The sequence below is a fragment of the Balaenoptera ricei genome, chromosome 4, assembly GCF_028023285.1.
Source record: "Balaenoptera ricei isolate mBalRic1 chromosome 4, mBalRic1.hap2, whole genome shotgun sequence".
NCBI classification, from domain to species: Eukaryota; Metazoa; Chordata; class Mammalia; order Artiodactyla; family Balaenopteridae; genus Balaenoptera; species Balaenoptera ricei.
The window spans coordinates 85,174,594-85,182,292 of record NC_082642.1 but is presented as its reverse complement, the minus strand read 5'-3'; the positions used below and the strand labels follow the sequence as shown (position 1 = coordinate 85,182,292).

General features: G+C 42.5%; 1 pseudogene; it reads left to right on the top strand.

Annotated features, from left to right (window-relative positions):
- Positions 1-2,446: 2,446 nt before the first annotated feature.
- Positions 2,447-7,264, top strand: LOC132365374 (glycine dehydrogenase (decarboxylating), mitochondrial-like; annotated as a pseudogene).
- Positions 7,265-7,699: the final 435 nt, after the last annotated feature.

Genomic DNA, 7,699 nt, shown 5'->3' with positions numbered 1-7,699 from the left:
ATAAACAAACAATCCAGTTAAAAAATGGGAGGAAGACCTAAATAGACATTTCACCAAGGAAGACATACAGATGGCCAAAAGGCACAAGAAAAGATGCTCAACGTCACTAATTATTAGAGATATGCAAATCAAAACTACAATGAGGTATCACCTCACACTGTTCAGAATGGCCATTATCAAAAAATCTAGAAACAATAAATGCTGGAAAGGGTGTGGTGAAAAGGGAACCCTCCTGCACTGTTGGTGGGAATGTAAATTGATGCAGCCACTATGGAAAACAGTATGGAGGTTCTTTAAAAAGCTAAAAACTGAACTACCATACGACCCAGCGATCCCACTACTGGGCATATACGCTGAGAAAACCGTAATTCAAAAAGAGTCATGTACCACAATGTTCATTGCAGCTCTATTTACAATAGCCAGGACATGGAAGCAACCTAAGTGTCCATTGACAGATGAATGGATAAAGAAGATGTGGCACATATATACAATGGAATATCACTCAGCCATAAAAAGAAACGAAACTGAGTTATTTGTAGTGAGGTGCATGGACCTAGAGTCTGTCATACAGAGTGAAGTAAGTCAGAAAGAGAAAAACAACTACCGTATGCTAATGCATACATATGGAATCAAAAAAAAAAAAATGGTACTGATGAACCTAGTTGCAGGGCAGGAATAAAGAGGTGGACATAGAGAACTTGAGGACATGGGGTGGGAGGGCGAAGCTGGGGCAAATTGAGAGTAGCATCAACATATACACACCACCGAATGTAAAATAGTTGGCTGGCTGGAAGCAGCAGCGTAGCCCAGGGAGATCAGCTTTGCGATGACCTAGAGGGGTAGGATAGGGAGGATGGGAGGGAGGCTCAAGAGGGAGGGGATATGGGGACATGTGTATGCATATGGGTGATTTGCTTTGTTGTGCAACAGAAACGAACACAGTATTGTGAAGCAATTATACTCCAATAAAGACGTATTAAAAAAAAAAAAAGGAATACTTACACTTGAAGATGTAATCACATGTTACAGACTCATATGAGCTATAACAGCTGGGCAATAAAATGTCTCTAATGCAAGGTAATATGGAATGATTTATACTGTGTATATTAAAACTATATTTGTTTTATCTGGCTGAGTTTTGCCATTAGAACCTGTGAGTTCAGTCTGAATTTCTGCATTCTCATTGGAAATAACTCATTTTTAAACACTGGTTCCTTTCTTTAAACCAAAACATCTCTACGTGGTGACCTTGGCAAGCGTACAAAGTGTTTATTATATTGATTTGGGACTTGGGGAGGTAGGTAGAAAGATTCTGAATTTATTTTATGTGTTTCTAATTTACACTTCTATATGATTGTACATGAGGTCCTTGGGTGACTGAATCAATATAAAAGCCAAGGACTGACCCTGAACTTTTCTTCTCATCACTTTTGTCCTCGATTCCCCAAGTGACAGCTAATTTAAATGGAGACATTGCAGTATCTGGATTCTAGAGTCAAGTAGGTAGGAATAGAATGGAGTCAAGGTGTTGACTTTGAATGGGCAGTTTTCTAATAACTTAGGAGTCCAAAAGTGAAGCGGGTTGTCTAAAAATGTCCACTTACAGGAATGGTTGAAAGAGTTGCTGGTTGTACATATGCTAAGTTTGGGGTCTTGGTAGTTCCAAACTCAGACAGCTGTTGGGATTATTTTACTTCTTTGAATCAAGTCTTCATGTGCTGTCTGGTAATGTACCCCTGCCAGCTGGATGACCTGTAAGGAACTGTTCCAGGGCAGAAGTCCTCACACTTAAAGTGCCTAAGAATCACTTAGAAGGTACAATTTTCTCTGTGTCTTTTAAATTTATTTCTCTTGATTATAAAATTAACACATAAATCTGCTTTTGAGAGAGGCAAATAAGTATAAAGGAACAGAGAAATACTTTATCTATATGAAATTAACCAGGCATAGCTATTATTTTGTTACATTTTCTTTCAACAATATCATCAGTAATCCTGCTAAAACCAACACAAATGGGATTATATATTTCATATATTATGAAATTTCTAGCAAATATAAATAACCATTTATTCTGCTTATTAATTTTTTACCCTTTATGTTATCATTTTCACTTTCTCTTTATTCTTTTACCCTTTTAGAGCAGTGTTTTTAACCTTGACTGAAATTAAAATCAACAGGGCAGTTTTACTGAAAATACTGATGCCCAAGCCTAAGGCCCAGATCAGACACAACACGATCTGGAAAAACTACGGGCATTAAAAAAAAAAAAATCTTGGGAATAACAACTTTGTGCGCACCTCCGGGCCTCCGAACATCCATCTGTCCATTTGGTCATCCAGCGGGAAAGGGCTCCAGCCCCCCGAGGGCAGCCGCCAACCAGGGGCCCGCGACCAGGAGAGCCGAAAGCGCTGCTGAACCCTCGCGGGCCCGGACAAGGGACACCACCATGCAGATGTGCGCCGGGGCCTGGGGGTTGCGTCTGGGTTGCAGAGTCCGAGGCGGCCGCCGCCTGGCTGGGGGCGCGGGGCCCCGGTTGAGCTCCGCGGGGCCGCTACAGTAGTAGCGGCGGGGATAGCGGTGCGGCTGGGCTCGCGCCTCCTGCAGCGCCTCCTGCCCAGACACGACGACTTTGCTCGGAGGCATATCGACCCCGGGGACAAAGACCAGAGGAGATGTGATTGGCCCTGGGGCTGGCGAGAGTAGATGAACTGATGGAAAAGAACATCCCTGCCAGCATCTGCTTGAAAAGACCCTTGAAAATGGATGACCCTGTCTGTGGAAATGATATCCTTACAACTCTGCATGCTATTTCCAGCAAGAACCAGATCTGGAGATTATTGGCATGGGCTATTATAACTGCTCAGTGCTACAGACAATTTTGTCTAACTTAACTGGAGAACTCAAGGTGGATCACCCAGTATACTCAGTACCAGCCAGAGGTGTCTCAGAGGAGAGAGGACAGTTTACTCAACTACCACACCATGGTGTGTGACATCACAGGTATGGGCATAGTTAACGCATCCTGCTGGATGAGGCCACCGCGGGTGCAGAGGCAATGCAGCTCTGCCACAGACACAACAAGAGGAGGAAGTTTTTTGTTGACCCCCGTTGCCATCCACAGACAATAGCTGTCGTCCAGACTCAAGCCAAGTATGCTGGAGTCCTCATTGAACTGAAGTTACCCCATGAAATGGACTTCAGCGGAAAAGATGTCAGTGGAGTGCTGTTCTAGTACCTGGACGCTGAGGGGAAAGTGGAAGACTTCACAGAACTTGTGGACAGTGCCCATCAGGCCGGGAACTTGGCCTGCTGCACTGCTGACCTTTTAGCTCTGTGTAGCCTGAGGCCTCCTGGAGTATTGGGGAAAAACATTGCCCTGGGCAGCTCACAGAGATTAGAGTGTCACTAGGCTATAGCAGACCACGTGCCTTTTTAGCTGTCAGAGAAAACTTGGTGAGGATGATACCTGGAAGAATGGTGGGAGTAACAAGAGATGCCAGCGGAAAAGAAGTGTATCCTCTTGCTCTTCAAACCAGGGAGCAACACATCCAGAAAGACAAGGCTATCAGCAACATCTGTGCAGCTCAGGTGCTCTCAGAGAATATGGCTACAATGTGCGCAATCTACCATGGGTCCTGTGGGCTGGAACATATTGCTTGGAGGGTACATAATGCCACTTTGATTTTGTCTGAACGTCTCAAGTGAGCAGGGCACCAACTCCAGCACGACTTGTTCTTTGACACTTTGAAGATTCAGTGTGACTGCTCAGTGAATGAGGTTTTGGGCAGGGCCGCTCAGTGGCAAATAAATATTCAGCTCATTGAGGATGGCACACCTGGTATCTCTCTTAATGAAACAGTCAATGAAAAAGATCTGGACGACTTGTTGTGGATCTTTGGCTGTGAGTCATCTGCAGAGCTGGTTGCTGAAAGCATGGGTGAGGAGCGGAGAGTTATCCTAGGGTCTGCCTTCAAGAGAACTAGCCCATTCCTCACACATCAAGTGTTCCAGTTATCACTCAGAAACAAATATTGTCTGATATATGAAGAGATTGGAAAACAAAGACCTTTCCCTTGTTCATAGCATGATTCCCCTGGGGTCCTGTACCATGAAGCTAAACAATTCATCAGAACTCGTGCCTATCACATGGAAAGAATTTGCAAACATCCACCCCTTTGTGTCTCTGGATCAAGATCCAAGGGACCAGCAACTTATCTGAGAACTTGAGAAGGATTTGTGTGAACTCACCGGCTGTGACCGAATCTCTTTCCAGCCTAACAGCAGAGCGCAGGGGGAATATGCCGGGCTGGTCACTATCTGAGCCTACTTAGATGGGAAAGGAGAGAGACACATTCCAAAATCCGCACATGGGACCAATTCTGCAAGTGCCCACATGGCAGGCATGAAGATTCAGCCTGTGGAGGTAAATAAATACGGAGATATCGATGCAGCTCACTTCAAGGCTATGGTAGATAAACACAAGGAGAACCTGGCAGCAATCATGATTACATATCCATCCACCAGTGGAGTGTTTGAAGAGACCGTCAGAGATGTGCGTGAACTGATCCACCAACACGGAGGACAGATCTACCTGGACAGGGCAAATATGACCATTCATGTGGAATCTGTTATCCTGGAGACTTTGGGTCTGATGTCTCACAGGTAAACCTTCACAAGACTTTCTGCATTCTCCCTGGAAGAGGCAGCCCTGGCATGGGGCCCATCGGAGTGAAGAAGCATTTTCTCCCTTTTCTGCCTAATCATCCCATCGTTGCAGCAAAGCCAAGTGAAGATGCCCAGCCTTTGGGTACTGTCAGCGCAGCCCTGTGGGGCTCCAGTTCCATCTTGCCCATTTCATGGGATTATATTAAGATGATGGGAGGCAAGGGCCTTAAACAGGCCACAGAAATTGCTATAATAAATGCCAACTACATAGCCAAGTGATTAGAAAAACACTACAGAGTCCTTTTCCAGTGTGCAAGAGGTTACGTGGCTCATGAATTTATTTTGGATATAAGACCCTTCAAAAAGTCTGCAAATATGGAGGCCGTGGATGTGGCCAAGAGGCTTTAGGATTATGGATTTCATGCCCCTACCATGTCCTGACCAGTGGCAGGCACTCTCATGATTGAGGCCACTGAGTCAGAAAACAAGGCAAAGTTGGATAGATTCTGTGACGCCAGGATCAGCATTCGGCAGGAAATCGCTGACATCGAGGAAGGCCGCATCAACCCCAGGGTCAATCCACGGAGGAGGTCTCCACACTCCTTGTCCTGTTTCATGTCCTCCCACTGGGATCGACCACATTCCAGAGAGGTGGCAGCATTCCCACCCCCCTTGATGAAACCAGAGAACAAATTCTGGCCAATCATCACCTGGATTGATGACGTCTGTGGAGATCAGCACATGGTTTGTACCTGTCCACCAATGGTTGTTTATGAGTTCCCATTTTCTTTTTTTTTTTTTTTAAATAAACAACAGAAATTTATTTCTCACAGTTCTGAAGGCTGGAAGTCCAAGATCAGGGTGCTGACATGGTGATGTGAGAGCCCTCTTCCAGGTTGCAGACTTCTAATTGTACCCTCACATGGCCAAGAGGGGAGGGATCTCTCTGTAGCCTCTTTTGTAAGGGCATTAATCCCATTTACGAGGGTTTCACCCTCGTGACCTAGTCACCTCCCAAGGGCCCCACCTCCTAATACAATCATCTTAGGGGTTAGGATTTCAATTTATGGATTTTGAGGGGCACAAACATTCAGACCATAGCAGTGACCAAATGAAATAAAGCTAGAAAGGATTTAAAGTGATTACCTCTAGGGAGTTCAGTGAAAATCATGTATGTTTTTCCAGTGGGATAGGAGAGAGTATACATGTACTTTTCATTTGTAGTTCATTTCATCTTGTAGTTTGATTTTTTTTAACCATGTACATGTTGTTCTACTTTGATAGTTTAAATTAAGTGGTTGGGAAAAAAGCACTTTAGTGTAACTGCCTCCTCCCATTACAAACCCTGAGACCCACAATTCCTAACTGCAACCCTTTTTTTCCCCTCCTTAAAGGAAGATTTAAATTCTTCAGCAACAGGCTAAGAACTAACACCTTAATAAATGAGTTACAAGGTATTAGGTGAAACCAACTGAAATTTTGACCAATGAAGATAACAGTTTCATATCATTCAAATTAATATATGCTTCTTTCCCTGAAAAAGTGCAAGTGAAGCCAGAACTGTAATTATAGCCTGTTATGCACCATACATTTAGTTTTTTATATTGATTTTCTACTTAATTTAATTAAAAAATTTTTTTAAACCCCACAGAGCTCTGTCAAAAACACAAAACTATTTTCAATTATAGAAAGGGCTAAGCCATCAGTCTCCAGAGAATTTTGGTTTACTTTTTTTTTAAATTAATTTTTATTGGAGTATGGTTGCTTTGTTTACTTTTGTTTGATATGTCTCTTACAAAGCAACCTGCTAATTTAACTCAAAGTTGAAACTAAGAAGATGTCACATGAAGCCATCTATTAAATATTCAGGCCCCTTGTACATGTAATATGCTGACGTAATACATCCTGCAATTTATCTATTTATTTCTTTCATGAAGAACTCTAACCAGGGAGGGGTCAGGAAGAATTTCCTTGTACAAGGGCAAAGTAGACTTAAGAACAATGTCTTATACTTAATCATTGTTTTTCAGCAAACCTTGAAAGTATCTGAATCTCAAAAGTTAGCCCTAGGCCTTTTTTTTTTTTTTTTAAATAAAACTCAATGCTCCTCCCAAATTTGAGGTATTTGATTCCTAATTGAGAATCCTTCTTGAGTATTTTCATCCTATACCTGACAGTTTATTCCTGATTGTTACTATGAAGGACTAAAAGCTGTAGAGGATGTGTAGTTTCAGATTATAGTTCTTGATATTATAGTAGGATAAGCATGTTGCTCATAGACACCTAGATCTCTAGGGAAGGGACTCTTAAGATCAGCTGATCTGTTCACAAATGAGGAAACTGAGGCCTAAAGAGACTGAGCAATTTAGTCTACACAGAAAGTTAATGATATACATAAAGTGGCCAGAGTGTTCAGCTCCTGGTGAGACCTTCTTTCTGTTACACTGTGCTGTTTCCTTAACTCAGAAATTCACCATCAAAAATACCCAGGGGTTTTTTTTAAAGAAACTAGTTAAAAGTGGACTTTTGTAAACCTAGAAAATCATGATTCTCCAGATATGAGTTCCCATTTTCTGAACAGAAGAGGGCCTCTTCTTAGTCTTCTCTCCTTAAATTCAAGGGACTGATTTGATGTGCTTTGGAGCGTCATTTTCCACCACAGACTCAAATAGGGGTTTTTTATACTGTGTATATTTTTGTAATCTCTCTCAAGGTAAATGTAAATACAACTAACACAGTGAGTGGCAGCTCATCGTTGGAAGAATGATTTGCGTTGGTGCCTCTGCTTTCACATGTAGCAGTTGATGTTCAAGTTGCCTTGATTGGGACCATTTAGTTTTTGCATAAAAAATTTGGGGTGTGATAGTAACTTTAACTTCAGTGTAGCAGGTTTGCAGACATTACAGAGGCTACACTGGAGATCTGATAGACATATTTTTATTCTAAATAAGTCTTTGTGGACTGTGCCATCTGTGGGAAATCCCAGGGCAAATGTTTACATTTTGTATACACTGAAGAAATCTTTTTCCTCCTA